At 47.2% G+C, this 20,301-nt stretch overlaps 1 protein-coding gene and 1 non-coding gene across 18 annotated transcripts in view; both read left to right on the top strand.

Annotated features, from left to right (window-relative positions):
- CUNH12orf49 (chromosome unknown C12orf49 homolog) overlaps positions 1 to 20,301 on the top strand; it is a 272,190-nt gene that overhangs the window by 133,423 nt on the left and 118,466 nt on the right. The window lies entirely within an intron of this gene.
- LOC114902415 lies at positions 13,500 to 13,605 on the top strand. Its single transcript, XR_003795499.1, has one exon. It is a non-coding gene; the product is annotated as a U6 spliceosomal RNA (small nuclear RNA).

Raw genomic sequence — 20,301 nt, 5'->3', positions numbered from 1 at the left:
GGCTGGCGGGACTTCTGTGGTTTTCCAGGGTGTGGCCACAAGGGCCAGGGTATCTACATTCAGCAGCCCTTCTCTGTTTAAAAGGTAATGATTTCACCCTGGGCCTGGGAGGCAGCTCCAAAGTTTTACCCCCTGGAGAGAGGCCCTGGAAGTCCTGCCTGCAGCAGGAAGGGAACCAACAGGAAAAAAAAAAATTTGCGTCCTGGAGAGCCAACGTCTGTGCATGCTGGTGCCTGCAGAAGGCTCACGGGAGAGCGAGACAGCTGCATTCTGAGCCTCGTTGCTGCTGTTCCGAGAAAGAAAGGAACAAATAAATTTAGCTCCGTCCTACGCATCCTTCACAGCTGCTTATTGACCAAACAGAAAGAGGCCTCTATTTCAACCCTGGCTTCTCAGCTTTTTTGCCTGATGAGGTCTGCCACCGCCCTTTACAAGGAGGTGACTGACCCCCGCCGCCTTTAGCTCTCGACTAGAGGCTGTACAAGGAGCTCAAGTTCAGGGTTTGAGGTGCCTTTTGCCATCCTGAAACAAAATGGCGGCCGGTAAATGTTTCCACCTGGGCCTCGGCTACTGGACTTCCTAATGTATTTCTTTGCAAGGCAGAACGTGGGGAAGGCTTGACCGCTCAGAGGCCAGCCTGTAGTTCCCAGAGCCATTAGTTTAATAGCACCATTTGTGGAAATAAAGAACTCGCTGACTGGATTTGCAAGTTAAGAGACTGGAACGAAGCGCTGAAGAGCTTTCATGGGGCTTCAGCTTGGAGGGGATCCTCTGGGACAGGAGCAAACTGTGGACTTCGAGTCAGACAGATCTGGGTTCAAGTCCTAGCTCCACTACCTAAGAGCAGAATGCTTCTGGGCAGGGAGCGCTGTCTCCTCACCTGGAAGTGAGGCGTTGGCCACGATGTTGAGCTTCTCTGAGCCTCGTGAAACAGCAGTAATGATACAGGGTTGTCGTGACATGACATAGTGTATTGAACATGCCCAGCCCAGTTCTTGGTGTTCCAGGATGGCACCAAGTCCGTCCGCTTCACCTGCTAAGCCTGATCCCTTGCCTTCTGGCCACAGCATCTGACTCTTTTCCGTAAAGATTTCGGGCTCACCTTACCCTCAAACTCTGCAGGTGAGTTCGTGGCCCAGGACTGATCATGGAGAATCTCACACACCCCTGGCCATAGTGATTAGTTCCTGGATGTTCACGGGACCCAAGCTGAGATCATCAGAGCCAACTTCAGGGATATTGGTGGAATTATTGGGATGGAGAAAATCTTTCTGCTGGATTTCTAAGGGGTCAAATTTTAAACATGGTGATGGTGGTTGATCTCTTTATGTAAAGGAAGGAAGAATCTCCCTGAGAATAAAGCCAACACAGAAGAAAGCAAACAAACCAACAAACAGACTGTGTTCTGACCATTTGAGGCCCTTGATTCAGCCATGCCTGAAGCCGTCATCCCATGATCTTTCCGGTTATATGAGTCAATACCTTCCTTTTTTGATTTAAGCCAGTCTGAGTTAGGTTCTGTCTCTTGCAATCTGATGAATCCTAAGTATTACACAGCTCAGTACATATCTTTTTGTATTTGAATTTACTTGTGGCCTCATCCAGAACCAAGAGGTATGCAGATGACTGCCCACTGCCACCTCCAGGAGTGAGAGTCTCTGAAGAGTCTCTATGTGCTGGCATGCTGATTTCCTTTGGGCCTCTCTTGCAGATAGGGAGGCAGTATAGTGTAGAAAAAAGGAAGGAGTTTTAGGGTAAAACAGATTGAGCTCAAATCTCTTCTTCATCATTTACTAGCTCAGAGACCTTGGGCAAGTAACTTATTCCCTGTGATCCTCTGTCTTCTCACCTGTGGAATGGGATAATACTATTACTTGTGAGTTGTAGTGTGTATGGGTACTAGATTCTAAAGCCAGGGTGAAGGCAAAAACATACCTGAGGGCTTCCCTGGTGGTGCAGTGGTTGAGAGTCCGCCTGCCGATGCCGGGGACATGGGTTTGTGCCGTGGTCCAGGAAGATCCCACATGCCACGGAGCGGCTGGGCCCGTGAGCCATGGCCGCTGAGCCTGCACGTCCAGAGCCTGTGCTCCGCAGTGGGAGAGGCTACAACAGTGAGAGGCCCGCGTACCAGAAAAAAAAAAAAAACCTGAAAATCTGATAGACTGCCCTCCCCCTGAAGGGTTGAGAAACCTTGTTCTAGAATCACACTTAGCGCAGACAGCTGTTCATCACAGGAAAGGCTCCCAGGATTGGAGACTGCAGATGAGCAGGTCCATATATTCCATTTCCATGCTTCCTGTGCGGCAAGTCCACATGCGAACAAGACAGGGGGCATTGTCCACACCCTTTCAATGAGCATTTCTCCCTCTTTTTTTTGGCCAGCGGTGCATGGCTGAATTGGTGTAAGTCAACGCTTGCAGGGTGTGCCAGTCCTGCTTCTGCCTCATAGAATTGCTGCGAGCATCTGAGAGGCCCTTGTGTAGAATGGGCTTTGCACAGAGCGAACCCTTAGGCGTCAGACTTGGTACTTGTATGATTTTCACACGTAGTGCAAACCTTGTGCACAGTAAGTGTTCAGCATGGGTCTTCTGAACTGCCTTAAATTCAGAACGAGAGCATGCAGCCTTGTGGGGAGGAGGTGACAGTTCCAAGGGAGTCTCGACACGCGTGGTTCTTGTCTGAACTTGCAGCTCTGACAGGGCCTCTCACCACCACCTTCTTCAGTAGCTGTCGCCCCTCTTGTGCTTTTCCCAGCCCTCAGCCCCAGCACACGGAACATGGGACCAGTTTGCTTGGAGACCACACTCTGGCCCCCAGCTCCAGCTCCTGCCCTTGACCCTCATCCAGTCCCTTTATCTGTTGGAGCCTCAGTTTCCTCCCAGTTAAAACAGGGATCCTAACTCCCAGCTCTTCACGAGATCGTCTGTCGGGACTTACTTAAGTGCACCGGACTTACACCTGGGCACCACAGACCTGAGATTCAGTCTGTGGGCTTGTTTATTTTTTGGCCTATATATTTTCTCTTAAATATTTGAAATACATATTTTCTAGTATTTTTAATTGAGGGGCAATTTACATAATATGAAATTATCCATTTTAAAGTGAACAATTCGGTGGTATTCAGTACAGTCACAGTCTTGTGCAGCTGCCACCTTGATTTCGTTCTAAAAAACTTTCATCACCCAAAAGGAAGTCCCATACCCATTATTCATTCGTCCCCATTCCCCTCTCCCCCCAGCCCCTGGCAACCAGTAATCTGCTTTCTGTCTCTGTAGTTTTGCCTATGTTGGACACTATATATAAATGGAATCATATACTATGTGACCATTTGTATCTGGCTTCTTTCATTTAGCATCATGTTCTTGAGGTTCATCCATGTTGTAGCCTCTGTCAGTACTTCATTCCTTTTTATGGCCAAATAATATTCCATTGTACGGATAGACCACATTTTGTTTATGCACTTAGCCCTTCATGGACTTTGGGTTGTTTCTACCTTTTGGCTATTTGTGAATAATACTGCTATGAACATGCTTGTAGATGAGCTAGTTTGAGCACCTGCTTCCAGTTGTTTTGGGCACATAATGAGGAGTGGAATTGCCGGGTCACATGGTAATTCTATGTTTAACTTTTTGAGAAACCACCACTTTGTTTTCCACAGTGTCTGGGCCACTTTTTATTCCCACCACCAAAGTATGAGTGTTCCAATTTCTCCACATCCTCCCCAACACTTGTTACTTCCCATTTTATTTCTTTTATGATAGCATCCTAGTTGGTGTGATGTGGTACTTCATTATGGTCAGATTAGATAGTAGCAGGTAAAAGGAAAAGATTTCACATGAAAATCCAGAGCAACAGCTTCTCTTGAGAAAGGAAAGAGTTGTCAACACTGGGACTGCATTCGGGAGAAGGCAGTCATTGTCTGAAGCTCAGTGGCAGCTGCGCCTTCAGCGGGGGTGTCCCTTCCGGGTCCTCCACAGGCCCCAGCCCGCCTTAGCGTTCCCCCAACTCTGAGTCAGCTGCTGCTTCTCATCACACTCCACCGCTCTTTTTCTTAAAGAAGAAACCGGCACCCATGTCTCCATCAAAAGTGAGGAAAAAGAGACTTGGAGAGCCCTGTTGTTTTGAAGTAGAGGAAGACCCGCAGTTCTCTGTGGAAGTGTTTCATATGCGCCTGCGTCATTTACTCATTTCTGCCACCTGGTCCCCGTGGGCATCTGAGCGGGTGACACACCCACAGCTAGCTCTGTCTGCTGTCCTTCCTTAGGGGTGGTGGGGAGGGCAGAGCGATGGCGCCAGGACTGTGCCCTTCTCCCAGGCTGACGCACCCAGGCCAGCCTGGGCCTTCCTGGGCTCATACACATGTGGTCCTTCTGCCTAGCACTTTCTGTCCTGCTCTTCCCCACCCAGCCCAACTCTGGTCCTTCTCCAGGTCTTAGCGTCAGCGCTGTTTTCTCCAGAGTCTTCCCTGCTGCTCCAGAGCACATCAAGTATCCCTGCTGTGTGTCCTTGCAAGACCCTGGACTCCCCCCAGGTCCTCAGCACAATTATCACTCATCTATCCCTTACAGGAGTTCTTCCCTTTGTAAAGTGTGGACCCCAATGCACACATGCATAGATTCACACGTCCCGGTTTAGGCCACAGGCCCAGCGCTTGTCCGTCCCAGACCCATCTCGTGCCTGCCTTCATCTAGGGCCGCCACTGTCCCTGCTTCCCGCGGGCAGCGACTCCAGTGTGCACAACATAAACTTTCCAACCCACTTTCCAGTGCTTATGAAACATGCATAATGTTGTTCTTTGGGCATGTATGTTTTAAATTTATGTCACTGGGGTTGTATCATAAATCTCAGTCTAGTTCCTACTTTTTTCATCTCACGCTATGTTTTTAAGATCTATCCATGGTGATATATGCAAATCCAGTGTATTATTTCTGCCTGATGCATATTATTCCATGATCTGCATTTATCGGATGTGGTTTATCTATTTAGCCTGTCATGGACAGGTAGGTCACCTCTGGCTCCTTGCTTTGACAAACCTGGCCTCCACCAACATCCTCATGCGTGTCTCCTTGTCATCCTAGGCAGGGGTGTCTCTAGGATACACACCTGGGAGAGGCACTGCTGCTTCATATATTGTTATGGGTTGAACTGAGTACCCCCCACAAAGGTACATTTGAAATCCTAACCAAGAGTACCTCAGGATGTGACCTTGTTTGGAAACAAGGTTGCTGCAGGTGTAATTAGCTAAGATGAAGTCATTGCAGTAGGCTGGACCCTTAATCCAGTATGACTGGTGTCCTTATAAGAAGAGGGAAAACAATGTGAGAAGACAAAGGCAGGAGTTCAAGTAATGTAGCTGCAAGCCAGGGAGCACCAAGGATTGGCAGCCATCGTCAGAAACTAGGACGAGGCAAAGAAGGATTCTACCCAGAGTGTCAGTGGGAGCGTGACCCTGCTGACATACAGCCTAGGTCTGCATTCATAAGCTTCTCTGAACATTTGGAACTCAGAACTTTCTCTTGATGATGAATACTGGTAATTTGGATCACTCTCATTTACAAACAGACTATATCCATCCATCCATCCATCCATCCACTATCTGTACATCCATCCATCATCTGTCTGTTAATCCATCCATCCGTCCATCCATCCATTTATTTCTCCATCCGTCCATCCATCCATTTATTTCTCCATCTGTCCATCCATCCATTTATTTCTCCATCCATCTGTCCATCCATCCATTTATTTCTCCATCCATCTGTCCATCCATCCATTTATTTCTCCATCCATCCATCCATCCATTTATTTCTCCATCCATCTATCCATCCATCCATTATCTATACATCTGTCTGTCATCCATTCATCCACCTATTTATCTATTATTCATCCATCCCTCCCTCCCTCCCTCCCTTCATCCACCCGTCTATCCATCATCCATCCATCCTCTCATACCACAGATTTTTACTGGGTGCCTGCTCAGTTCTGGATTCACAGTAACGAACAAGACAAACAGTTCTTTGCCCTCATGGAACTCATCATTAGTGGGGAAGACAGACATTAAACTAACAATTACTTAGATACAGGTGTGATAAGCTCTGTAAAGGACAAATATAGTGCCTGTGAGAGCAGAGAATGGGGGGACTTGGCAAAGCCTGGGGGTCATGGAAGACTTCACTGCAAAGGTGACATTGAAGCTGATGCCTGAAGGATGGGTAGGGATTGGCCAGAGGAAACATGGGCAGGAAGGGCCTCCCACACAGAGAACAGGTGTGCATAGTTTGAGATTGGAAAGCATTTGGTGCTTGTAAAGAAGTAAAAGAAGGTCAGCATAGCTGGAGTGGAGGGAGGGTGGGAAAATGCCTGAGATGTGGCTCAACAATTGGCTGAGCCAGTATCCCTGAGTGTCCCCTAGGGACTTGTGCATCGGCAGGGAAGAGCCCCACAGTAGATTAGGAGTAAGAATTACTTCCGTCCACATGGCTCACTTCAAAGCCAGCTCCCTTATTAGTTTGCTGACTAAGAAATGGGCTTAACAATATCCACTCCATAAAAGAGGTGAGCAATGAAACAGTACTCCAGAAATGCCTCAAGGCACCTTGCATAAACAATTGCATAAATTGCATAAACAACAATTGCATAAATCCATTCATTTTTGCCATTATTTTAAAAATCCCACAGGTTAGTAACGCACACAGCAAAAACAAAGGAAATGGCTACCCTTAGCATTTACCTGGTTCTGGTCTTTCTTGGGGACTAAAATATGGCTTTTAGAGGCTTGTCTCATTTATCCTAGAGCAGGACTATGAAGTGATAAAGGTGGATCATTACAGATGAGGCAGCGAAGGAGTTGAGAGGTTAAGTTACCTGCTAAGGTCACATCACGAGACGGGGAAAGACGTTGGGGAAGAAGACAGGCTTCCTGCCTCTCGGTCCATTGCCAGACCCCTTATAGCCAGACCAGGGAGGAATTGCTTCTCTCCATAAGTGGGAATACCACTGAGAGCTAATTTCTCCCCACTAGATCCACAGAATGGAGAAGAGCACTTGACCTGGAGTCTTGTTCTGGGGGTGGTCTGTCGTGCAGACTGTGAAAACTATCAGGGAGCCGTCATATTTCCATTTCTCTTGGGCTGCTCCTGTCCAGAGAGAGAGAGAGAGAGAGAGAAAGGGAGCCCCAATCAAGGCTGGAAGAGCCAGCCTGCAACACATCCACTCAGGGCTGTCAATACTTGGGTTTTACGGACACCCAGATTCAGAGGCAATAGCTTAGTGCCTCTTCATCGATTTAACTATCATTTCAGGTCCATAGCTCACAGCTAGAAACCAGCCTGCATAAAACCTCACATTATGGTGCTTCTCTTCTTCTTAAGGACACTACATTCCATTAGGAAAACCAAACTATTAGAGGCAGGCTTGATGGATGAGCCTGACGTTATTATCTTGCTGAACAATTACAGGGCCAACCTCTTAGAGGGGGACTCCCCAGTACACACGTAGGATTTGGTCGACGAGATGTGCAGAATGGAGGGAAGGGCTGGGAAGACAGAGGGCAGGCCAGCAAGCCTGGGCACTCAACCCTTTAGTGGGCATCCAAGTTTACTCTCAGAAGTCCTTAGGGAATTGTGCTTCAGAGAGAGACCTTTCTTCTGACCTAACTTCAGAGTCCAAACAATGAAAATTAATCACTGAACAAGTATGGATTAAGTGCCTGCTCCATCTAGATCCTGGGCTAGACAGCAGGGACATTTAGAAGCTTTAAGCTATGGTGTGGTCTGAATGTTCTCAGCATCCCACTCGGCATGCTGCTCTGGGTGTTCCCTGCCTGTTTGATCCATGTTGGTACTGGAGATGAAACCTGTTTGTTGTCTGTGGTCTGGGAGTTCAGAGAGTGGTCAAGCGAGGCTCTTTGCTAAGGCGGAATGGGCTGGGCTTCGAAGGGCAGGCAGAATAGAGTTGAGGGGGTTGGGCTGTCTGGCAAGGCAGTATTTTGAGACAGTCCAGTTTTCATCCATTTCCATCTTCCATCCGTGGACATCTTAGCTTATCTGGGACATTGGTGAGGCCACTTAAGGGCAGGCTTGTAGACATCTGCTTTGCAGACACACAACAGAGCACACACATGGAGCACGCACACACACAAACACACACAGAGTATATCTATTCTGGGCATGCTCATTAGCAGCTAACTTTAATCTTCTTTAACGCTTGCATCTCAAATCCCAAATACTTTAGTGTGTGCTGTCTATGAACACACACCAAAAATAGTTCTGGGTAGATAAACACATTGAACCAAGAGGCTGTCTGATTGCAGTTTGAGTCGCGTGAAGTCACTGCCTCCTAGATCCCTTCAGTGCAGCCGAGGAAGGAATCTTAACACAGAATACCAATAAATAACTAACCTGAACCGCACCTCCTCCCACCCACTGCGGCCAGCAACACATGCAGCTCACCACCCCCTGTGGGAAAGCCGAGATGCTCTGTCCCTAGGCCTTCTGCAGGATGTGTCTGCTTGAGGGTCTGACCATGTGGCTGAAACTCACTGTTTCTTGTGCCCAATTCACCTCCTGCATTGCACACCTAATTGCAAGATGCAGCAGCTCTTGCAATTAGGTGTGCAATGGCTGCAAACTTGCATCGATGAAAGAGTTGATGAACGTCAGTGAAAAGGAAAAGTTGACGGTGCCTTTCTGCCATCTGCCTCTTTCCTTCCACATTGCCAAGTACCTGATGCTGGCTGCTGACTTGATATATTCATCGTTACAAGAATTTAAAAGTTAAGAAAAAAAAAAAAATTACAGGAGTGTGCAGCCTTGTCCCCGTCCACCACCCACAAAAGGAAGGACCCAGTGTCATTTTGTAGTGGGTGAATGCTGGCCCCCCACAAAAGGTATGTCCATATCCTGACCCCCCAGAACCTGTGAATGTGACTTTATTTAGAAAAAGTGTCTTTGCATATGTAATTAAATTAAGGATCTTGAAATGAGATAATCCCAGATTTATCTGGGTTGGCCCTAAATCCTATGACAAATGTTCTCACGAGACACACAGAGGACAGACCCACAGGCAAAGGCCATGTGAAGACAGAGGTAGGAAGTGGAGTTGTGTGGCCACAAGTGCAGGAATGCTAACAGCCACCAGGAACTGGAAGAGGCAAGGAGCAAAAATCTTCCCCGGAGCCTCTGGAGGGAGCACAGCCTTACTGCCACCTTGATTCTGGACTTCTGGCCTCCAGAACTGTGAGAGAATAAATTCTTATTGTTTTAAGCCATGAAGTTTATGGTGATTTGTTTTGGCAGCCCTAGGAAACTCATACACATTTCTTACTGCATTAATGGAAAAGCGGGCCAAGTTAAAAAAAAAAAAAAAAAGAATAATGGAGAAGCCAATAGGATTTAAATAACAAGTTGCATTTATGGGGCACTTAACATGCCAGGTTCCTGCTCAAATTAGAGTGACAGAACTGAGTTTGTACCTGGCAAGGTGAGCCCCAGAGCTCATGCTTTTAGCCAGCTACCCTATACTTCTGGAAAAGTGTGGGAGCTGTATTTGGAAAGGGAGATGGGAGGAGAAATGAGAAAAGTTAGATCTGAAAGAGAGTTGGGGAGAATTTGAGAGAGATGTGGGGGCCAGGTGCTGTGGAAGAGAAGTACAAAAGTTCCGAAGTTTTGCTTTACATTATAAATAGGATTTTTTGGGTGTTCCCTGAAAAATTTGGTAAAGATTTAAATTGCTCTCCAGTTAAGTTTTTTTTTTTTAAGAAAAAAATTTTACATGACATCATGACGAGACTTGCTTATGTGTTACCTGTGTTTTATACAGGATACTTTTTCACTCGTTTGACATTTCTTTATTCCCTGTGCTCTGGCTTATCTGCCAAAATCTGTGCTAGGTGCTGGGCAGACCTGCAGGTAAATGAGAACCAGACCCTGCCCTGGGGTGCTCAGCTCATGAGGTGGGCAAGGTCCAGCAGACGAAGGTCCTTGAGTTTGGACATCATTCTGTGGGCAGTAGGAAATTTTACGCAGGGGACGAAATTGAGAGAGAGTGAGAACTGGCTCTGTGTTCCCCAGGCCACTGTGAATCCTTGCCCCCTCTGACCTTTAGCAGCTGGTGGCTAAGTGGATAGACTGATAAACTTGCTAGACTACTGAGGATTAAAGAGTTTCCCATTAAGGTGACACCATCGGATTTTAACTTTTTTTTTTTTTTGGCTGAGCTGCGCAGCTTGCGGGATCTTAGTTCCCTGATCAGTGATTGAACCCAGGCCCTTGGCAGTGGAAGTGGGGAGTCCTAGCCACCGGACCACCAGGGAATTCCCAACATCATCAGATTTTAAAAGTTTTTTTTTTTTTCTCTAGGCTTTTTTAGTATGGGGTGGGGAGGGAATGGGAAATGGGGCATGGAGTGATGGTGACTGACTTTCTTCAAATCCTATTGCCTTGATGGCCCCTACTGAACCCAGTTGTAAGGTTGGTCCTGGCTTTCAGAAAATATTTGCCTTGACAATACGGACAAAACCAGTTTCTATTCATCTTTGTGATTACATGGGAGTCACATGGGAGGTGATAGTACAGCTCTACGGTTAATAGAATTCAGACCATGATCAGAAATTAACTTTGAAAGCCCTTGGAGAGACATTACATTGGAGGCTGTCGTGGTTTCTTGCAGTCAGTCCAGCATAGCTGGGTTTCTACCGAATTGGAGAAGGTTGTTGATTGCTCAGCTGAGCACCAGATGAAGCTGGCCAAAATTTACAGGCTGTATTATATGAAAACAGCAGGTATTTAAGCACTGGACTCATGCTAAGGGCTGAGAGGTGCTTGGAGCTGAGACTGCTGCATGGACCCCAGAGAAGGAAGGCAGGTGAACCCTTGCCTGGCACTTACACGTATTTATTCTGTCTTTTCTCTCGTTATCATATTATTGTTATTATTACTATTCTGCTGAGTCCCTGTTGTTGAATGAATGTACAGAACACAATTGCATACGTTGTAGGACTAGACTATAGTATAAATTTTTCTTAAAAGTTCTTGCCTTTCACTATGAGAGTTATCCTTTCTCAGAATAAATTTGGCCGGCTTAGCTGTCCGTGTGGCTCTGCTGAGGGATTACAGTCTTCCAGCCAAGTTGGGTCTTGTCCACAGTGATCCAGAAGCCAATTTTCTGAATAAATCACAAAAATGCTCCAGAGTTGGTATATTTACCCAAAAGCTCATCTTCTCTTGCTATGCACACATAATAGTTGTGAATGTACTTTGCATTTTGCAGTATTTTATATAGTGTGGCATTTCCCAAAGCGTGGTCTGGGGAACACCAGGGTGGCGGAGTGTTCTGTGGAACAAGAGTTTCCTGGGCGGAATACGGTTGGAAACTACCTGCTTTTGGATGTGTATTCACACGTCAACTGAGTCTAAAGTAAAGACATCTGGGTAACTTGGTTTAATGCAGCACTGGCCAAATTTGGTTGCCCATGGAATCACCCTATTTGGTGCACTCTGGCAGCCAGAGGCACAGGGGAGGGGCAGGGCAAGAGGTGGCCAGGCCCACCCTGGGTTTCTCAGGCCCTGGGGCAAAACTGAGTTGGAGGGTGGGAGACTAAGCTGGATGTTTTATACTGGCCAGACCTGGGCGGGACTTGTTAATGTTGGAAACTGGCCAGAAAGCTATAGGATATGCCCAGGCTGCCACTAAGGGCTGGGAAAGGGAGATTTGTAAGAATATGGCTGATAACTGTCTTTGGAGGAAAATTCAACCCTTTTCTGTTTGTACCCATTGGGTTCAATAACCTGTTATAAAGAATAGGGTTGAGTAGCATCCCACCAAAATTCATGTCTACTTGGAGTCTTGAAATGTTAACCTATTAGGAAATAAGGCCTTTGCAGAGGTAATTAAGGGGATGATCATACTAGATCAGGGTGGGCCCTAAATCCAACAACGAGTGTCCTTATAAGAGATGGAAAAGAAGCACACAGGGAGAAGGCCATGTGAAGACAGAGGCAGAAATTGGAATGATGTGGCCACAAGCCAAGGAACGCCAGGAACCACCAGAAAATGGAAGAGGTGAGGAAGGATCCTCCCCTAGAGCCTTTGGAGGGAGTGTGGCATGGCCCTGCTGCCACCTTGACTTCAGACTTCTGGCTTCCAGATCTGTGGGAGAATAAATTCCTGTTGTTTTGAGCCACCAAGTTTGTATTGATTCATGATGGCAGCCCCAGGAAATTAATACAAGCCGATGCTAGTCTCACCCTTGGGTGCGACAGGATTTCCACACAGCCTGAAACTGTGAATCAGATACATCCCTGTTGATGAAGGCGTAATGGATACATGTGAACTCGAGACCTGCTAACTTCTGCACCAACGCTGGATGATTAGTTAGAGGCTGCGTGACAGTCTTGAGGGCTCCATGCAATGTGGAAGAGGAGAGATTGCAGAGGAAAGGGGCAATTTTAGGGACACTGAGGGATGATGGGGTACAGGGAGGGCAGGTGAATCCCATGAACTATGAGAGGTAAGTCAACTAGAAAAGATGTGAGGAGCCTCTTGTTGGCAGACCTGAGAAAGAGTGACTCAATGAGAAGACACAGCTGGGAGGTGCCTCCAGGCTGGGTCCGCAGTGAGTTGCCAGGTCTGGGACTTCAAAGGCCCAGGCAGCCCTTTTGCAATTAATCATTTGTGCCCAGGGTCAGCCTGACATTCCAGTGGACTTGGAGTTACTTCTCATACTGTCATTTAACCTTCCCAGAGCTCAAGTCTCTGCTGTATGACCTTCAACTACTGGCTCCACCTCTCTTAGCCTGTTTTCTGACCTACAAAATGGGGGTAATAATAATTTGAACTTTGTGGGGATTATGTGAGATAATGCACATGCAAGACGCTCCACAGGTTCGTGGCACATGGCAAATACTTGCTTTGTTAGCTACTAGTACGGTTACTGTTCCTGTTTATGACCTGTGATCCTACCTACCAGCTTTCACACACTGAGCGCTTACTATGTGCCTGACAGCGCTGAGCACCTTACATGTTTTTAATTCTCACAACAACTTCAGGAGGAAGCAATTACAAGTACTGTTGACCCTTGAACAATGCGGGTCCACTTACACAACCAGTTTTTTTCAGTAAATACTACGGTACTACACAACCTGTAGTTGGTTGAATCCTCCGTGAGGAACCATGGATATGAGGGCCACCTGTAAAGTTATATTCAAATTTTTTGACTGCGCAGGGGTCCGTGCTGCTAACCTGTGCAATATTCAGGGGGGCTGGGGGAGGACAGGACATTGGCCAGGTTCAGATGGCAAAACCAGGATTCAAAGTCAAGGCCGACCACATGCAGAGTCCAGGCTTTTTACTACTGAATCTGAGAGTACACTGGGTGATTTTATGTGCTACACCGGTGAAATTTTTACTTATAATAGTTATATATCTATTCTATTTCCTATTAGAAAAATACAGTTTTCCTATTTATAGTAGTGATTAAATTTTCCTTTTAAAATAAACATTCAGTGCTCACTGCAGCACCACATATCCAAAAAATTGGAACATACAGAAAAGATTAAACAGCCCCTGTGAAAGGATGACATGCAAATATGTGAAGTGTTTCATGTTTTTACAGTATTATATGTCAATTATATCGAAATGAATGAACAAATGAAGTAAACTTATTTAGCAGCACTACTCGCAATAGCCTAAAGGTAGAAAGAGCTCAAATATCTATCAACAGATGAAACAATAGACAAACTGTGGTGGATGTAGACAACGGAATATTATTTGGCCATGAAAAGGAATGAAGCACTGACACATGCTGCAACATGGATGAACCTCAAAGACATGATGCTAAGTGAAAGGAGCCAGACACAAAAGATCACATATTATATGATTCAATTTATGTGAAACGTCCAGAATTGGCAAATCCATGGGAACAGGAAGCAGATTAGTGGTTGTGAGGGGGTTAGGGGAGGTGGGTATGGGGTTTTATGTTGGAGTGATGGAAATGTTTTGGAACTAGACGGAGGTAGTGGTTACACAACACTGCGAATGTACTAAATGCTATTGAATTGTTCACTTTAAAATGGTTGCTTTTATGTTATGTCAATTTCACCTCAATAATTAAACAATTAACTTATTTAAGTTTAGAGAAGGAAATTAATTTCCTTAAAAATTAATTTATTTAAAGAAAAATATGAAGTAAATCATAGCACAAGGGGAGAGCGAAGGTGGTACTTAGAAAATATGGCACCGTGTTATGCGTTAAAAGCGCAAGGCATCTCTCCTTAAGGGCCAAGTCTGGCAGAGTCTGAGTCTTGCCCTCCTTTGTTTTTTTTTCCCCCTGCAGCCAGCTCAGTGCTTAAGAAATACTTGTTGAGTTCAGCGCAGCCTGGCTTAGTTAATTGAGTTAAGGCGAGCTGAGTCGTACTGAATGCACCAGCTGGCTGGCCTGGAGGAGATCCAAGTTGAAGATGTTAAGAATCACACTAATTCAATAAGCGGCTGCAAGGTAGTCTAAGTAATGAGCCCACGCGCCTTTCCTTACCCAACTTACCCGTGTTGTGCCGGCACCTTAGGAGCCTTCTCTTCCTGAAATCTCCTGTGTGTGTTTGCTGGAGACACCAGGCAAGAGAGTGTAGGAGAGGAGGTAAGGGGACGTGGAGAACTTTCTGTCTGTGTACAGGTACGGCTACCCCCACACTCATCACGCACCTTACGTACTACCTAACTGTCAGCTCGTGCTTGACTCTGACTGCCTGAGTTGGAAGCTGGCTGAGCACGTTGGAGAAGTTAATTCATCTCTCTGCACCTCTGTCTCCTCACCTGTAAAACGAGGCTAATAATAGTACCTACTGTATGCGGTTCTTGGGAGGATTCGATGAAACAATATCTGTCAAGCGCTTAGCATACACTTTTGGGAACATTGTAAGCACTCAGGAAGGTTAGCTATGATGATTAGCAGCGACCAGCGTTGTAGAGAGGTGGGTTTGAAGTATGTGGCAGGGCTGGTGCCTGGAGACGCGGGAGGACAAGAAGAGAAGTTGTTTGTAAATATCTTAAACAGAAGCACATGGCTTCCTCATGTAAGTTCTTCTGGGATGTGACGTAAGCTCCCAGTATGAGGCAGGAGTAGCAGAATCTGGCTGTTTTTCTCCATTCTGGTAGGATTTTACCTACAGAGAGTCCCCAGCGGCTGCCTGTACCTGGAGAGCAGAGAGAAATCCACACAAAGTTTCCCTCTTTCTGCTGTCCTCTGGGAAGCTGCTTCATTCTGCATTTTTGGCTAAGCAGTCAGTGAAGTACCGCAGAGGTGCATGTGGTAATCTCTTTCCCGAATCTCTGTCCCACCCGCAAGGCTGCACATGGGAAGGGCAGGACATGGGAATCCCAAGGTGTGATTTCCCAGACTATGCATTTTGTTGCTGCTGCCCGCCTGGCCTTGGTCAGGCTCCTGCCTCTTTCTGGCTATTGCTCCTCATTTATGAATGAGGGAGAGGGCAAGGGTTGTAGAAAAATCACTGATTTTCAAGCTGTAAAAATATGAGGAGCTGTCTGATAAAATAAAATTGTTCAAGGGAACTGAATATACAAATGGACACAAGAGTTGCCACATGGTTGGAATAGGGGCGGGGGTCCTATATAGTCCCAGACGCTGAGCTTCTGTCACCCATCCTCCTTGCTTCCCCCTGCTGTCTTCCTCCCTCCAGCAGTGCCCAAGATGCATGTTTTGAAAACTGCCAACTGGAATGAATTCATGGGGTAGGGGCAGGGCTGGAGTCCCAGGGCTGGATAGAGCGTGAGGGGGTCCCCGAGGTAGTCTCCAGCAGCGTGGAGGAGGTGGAGGGCAGATCTATGTGCAGGCTTGCCTGCCCATGTCACATTTGGCAGCATGACATGGGAGTATAGGACACCATGGCTTTCTGCCCGCCCATCATCCATTCCTCCTGGTAGGAGCCCTGATATTCTTTGGGGGAATCACTCACTCCCACTCCGCCCCTGTGGGTTAGCTAGGCTTCGGCAGTGAGCACTTGACTGGGCTCTGGGTGATCAGATCATTCCAGCCCCCTTGTCCTGGTCGTTGGTTTAGCAGTGGGCAGCTGAACCTATCAGAACCCACCAGACGTGACCCTCGGACTTTTACAGAGGCAAGCAAGAGAAAACCTTGACTTGACTCTGCGACGATGTACAACAGGTGGAGAGAGCCAATCTCAAAATGAAACCAAAACAGGGAAAAGCAGAGCTGAAGAGATGGGGAGAGGCAGATTCCTGAAAACTTAAAGGAAAGCCTAGATCCTGCAATGCCTGAAGTTAATAAGAAGCAAGAAGCCCTTGCTTCTCGGTTAAAAACTTCAGTACATTTTTGATTTGTCTTAAGTCCATTCAAGTTAGGAGTTTGTCATTTTGCAACTGAAACCTCCCGACTACTACAATGGGCAAGCTTTTCACCTCCGTTAAGTTTCAGTTTTCTCATCTACTAAGTGTCTCTAAAAATCCATAAACCTCACCTTTAATGGGATCTATAAACACATGTATTTTATCACAGCAGCAGTAGCAAGACATTAGCAAGAGTGGTTAAGTATTTTGAATATTTATTAGTTCTAAGGAAAGCAAAACAAGAGTTGGTTAATATCAGTTCACTTTGTTCTCTAAAGAGAGTGGGGGGAGCAAAAGACAAATAAATGTCCATTATAAACGGGAACGGAGAAAGCAGGAGCAGACCCCATATTAACAGGAAAATGCCAGGGGAATGCATGTGAGTCCTCAATTTCGGATTTTTTCAATTAGATGGTGGGGAAGAGGTCTGCAGGGGACTAAGGCTCCTACAATTATGCAGGTAGGGCTGAGCCCCAGGGAGACCCCACCAGTATAAGCAGGTAGGGCTGAGCCCCAGGGAGACCTCCCCCAGCCCCGCCCCACCCCGCCCAGGCTCTTGAGGCCAGGGAAAATCTAGAGGAAGAGTTGAGAGGGATTTGTCTTAGAGCAGAAGGTTCAGAGGCCTGAGCTCTACAACTGCGGATGAGCTCCCAACAAGCCACTGCAGCTCGTGGCCAACGCCATGCACGTGGCCAAACCTTCCCTGACAGACTCAGGCTAGCCTTTTGTGGCCCATAAGAGCTGTTTCTGGGGACTGCCAGCTCAGAACGCTATTGTGGTCTGCTCAGGAACCTTTGAAATCGAAAGCCCCCAGCTCCCCTTGTCACTGCTGGCGCACATAAATACAACCAGGGGGGATTTCCCACGGAATTTTTTGCAACCACTCAAATGTTTCATTTCCCATTGTTTGCCAGCCCCTCTCCGAGCCTCAACTGTCAAAGCAGCAGCAAACACAGGCTGCTTTTCCCTCAGGACCCCACGCACGGCGCTTGCTCTTGCTCCCCCTCCACATCGGGAAGCTGGCGTTGGCAGGATGTGATGGGCTCGGCCAGGGAATAAGGTCTGTTAGTCAACTAGTGAAGCAAGTCAGCAGAGGGAATACCCGGCCCTACCCAGCCCAGCCTGCTGGGGAGGCACAGCTCTGTGCCATCCCCCTGGTTATTAGTATAATCATGGCAACTAATAATTATATTTATGGGAAGAAATCCCTTCCACAAATCCAAAGCACTTGACCAAAATATACAATGCAGCTGTTAATTTTTTGCTTTTAAAATATGAACTTGAATCATTTTTTTATTTTTATTTTTTTTTATTTATTTTTGGCTGTGTTGGCTCTTCGTTTCTGTGCGAGGGCTTTCTCTAGTTGCGGCAGGCCGGGGCCACTCTTCATCGCGGTGCGTGGGCCTCGCACTATCGCGGCCTCTCTTGTTTTGGAGCATAGGCTCCAGACGCGCAGGCTCAGTAGTTGTGGCTCACGGGCCTATTTGCTCTGCAGCATGTGGGATCTTCCCAGACCAGGGCTCGAACCCCTGTCCCCTGCATTGGCAGGCAGATTCTCAACCACTGCACCACCAGGGAAGCCCTTGAATCATTTTTTTCCCTGACCCAGCATGTGTTAATGGAATTCTAAGTTGTATTCCATACATCAGTGCTTAGAAAAGGCCGTCTTTATTGATTGAAAACATCTGTTTTAGACAGGCAGCGTGCTGGACATTTGGGGGACCCAAATACCATAAGGAGGTGTAGAGATTTCAAGGCAACATTGGGTGGAAAGTGATAAATGGGAAGTTTATCCAGGGGATGTTGGTCTGAGGGGTGGGTAGCAAGCCAGGCAGACACGTCTGTGATCTCTCACCAGCTGGCACTGAGTACACATAGTATGCATAACCCTGGGCACCCACAAAGCTGATTCGGTGAGGGTCAGGGATAGTGAAGATACCTGTAAACATCCATTTACCAGGGCCCCCCCTCTGCACCGCACAGATTACCCTAGTAATGAATTTACTCATGTAGCCATTCATTCACTCGTCCATTAAAGCCACGGATATTTACTGATTTCTTTAGGATGTGCCAATTTGAGGCTATATGCTGGGGACACAGGGATGACCCACAGTCAACCTGGTGCCTTTCCTCTTAAAGTTTCCATCCCAGTGGGGCAGACAGCCATTAAACAAATACCTACGTAGAATAATAAAGAAATATACAGTACAATAAAGAACAATCAAATACCCATGAGAATCTTCGTGCTCCTCATTTACTGATCTCCCACTCTACGCCACATGCTGTGAGGGCCACAAATTTGAATCAATGCCTGTGCAGCAAACCCCAAAGACCAACCAGAACTCCTGACAGAAAGAGGATGGACCGCGGTGACAGTGGCACTTTGCAGTTTACATGGCACTTTTTACACCATGGGCACTCTGGATCCTGCCAGCAAGACTGGGCTGGCTTGTTAAGGAGTTATTCCCTCCAATTCCCATGGGAGGAATCTGAGGCCTGGAGAGATAAAGGGACTGGCCTGCCTGAGGTCACACGGCTAGAAAGGCCAGGAATGCTACGCCTATTTTTACAATGACAGAAGCGGAAGCAGAGCAAGGTGGCCATTTTATTTTCCCAAAGTCACACTAAGACACACTATGTGTCAGAGCAGAGGGAACATAAGTGCAAAATTCTACCTGGAAAGAGAACAGATCCTGAGACAGGTGAGTCTCAGAAAGTAGAGACTGAGGAAGATAATAACACAGGACGTGAATTCCAACTCACATCTCTTCGTACGGGACCTCTTCTCTCGGCCTCCCGATGAGTGGGTTTTCGTGTGGCCAGAGCGTGATCTGAAGTCACCGGAACTAACACTTAGCGACCCCTCTGATATCCCAGACGTCACAGGATTCCTGCGAGGAGCACATTAAAACTCCCATTGCCCAGATGAGGAGGTTGACACCCTGACCACACACAGCTAGACAGTAGCAGAACCAGAATGTAAACTGTGGTCCCTCTGATACTGGGACCTGTAGAGCTTCTGATACCCAGAGCTGCCTCCCTCTGGGGGCCTAGGAGTCCTGGCAACAGGATGCTGGAGGAGGTGGCCTGCGGAGGCAGGGCCCAGGGGTTGAGGCTGCAGTGCTGCCCAGGAATGCAGCCTAGCCGGCCCACTTTTTAACACAGTGGCATCCCTGACAGACACCCTTGTCCTTTTCCTGTGCTGGCCTTCGTAACACAATAAATAAACCCTGAGAGAAACGTGACCTGAGCCAGGCAGTAAATGATGGCACTGTCAGTTGTACACGACTGTTGAAACAAACACAGACTGTAATCATCGTGCTGTACGGGGAGAAAGACATTTGGCAAATGAGATTCCATTTTCACATTGGTTTGTGCTGAGCATATAAATTTCCTGCGGGCCGGCCAGCGTTGGGGATGTGTAATTGATTGCCTGCATTATAATAAACAAGCCGTGACAGGTGATCATTCATCATATTCCGCTGAACGTTCCAGCACACCAGAAAACGGAGGAAGAGAGGGAACGCGCGAGCGAAGGCAGAGGAGAGGAGGAGCCTGGGGGAGGGGAGAGGGTCGGAAAGACGGAGTATTCCCGACAGACAGAAAGCCAGGGAAGGGGCGGGGGAGAGAATCCGCAGAGCGGGCTCGGGGAAAGTGAAAGCAATTACTATAATTCTTTTGATTATCTAATTTGTTCTTTCTGGTCTTCGTTATGTGACCCTCCCCCCCCATCCCACTCCAACACAGGAGGTTCCCCTCGGGAACTTGGGAAGACACAGAAAATGCTCCTCCCAAGATTGAGGAGAGGAAGGGGAAAGGCGAGGTGGGGGGAGGGGCCGCGTCTAGTTGTAACGGAGTAGATATCGGGAAAACCTCGGGAGGGTGCGTGCGTGTGTGTGTGTGTTCGGGAAAACCTCGGGAGGGTGCGTGTGTGTGTGTGTGTGT

The sequence above is a fragment of the Monodon monoceros genome, unplaced genomic scaffold, assembly GCF_005190385.1.
Source record: "Monodon monoceros isolate NGI ecotype Baffin Bay Population unplaced genomic scaffold, NGI_Narwhal_1 Super_Scaffold_1, whole genome shotgun sequence".
NCBI classification, from domain to species: domain Eukaryota; kingdom Metazoa; phylum Chordata; class Mammalia; order Artiodactyla; family Monodontidae; genus Monodon; species Monodon monoceros.
Note: the sequence above shows the minus strand (reverse complement) of the source record. Positions and strands in the feature narration are given on the sequence as shown.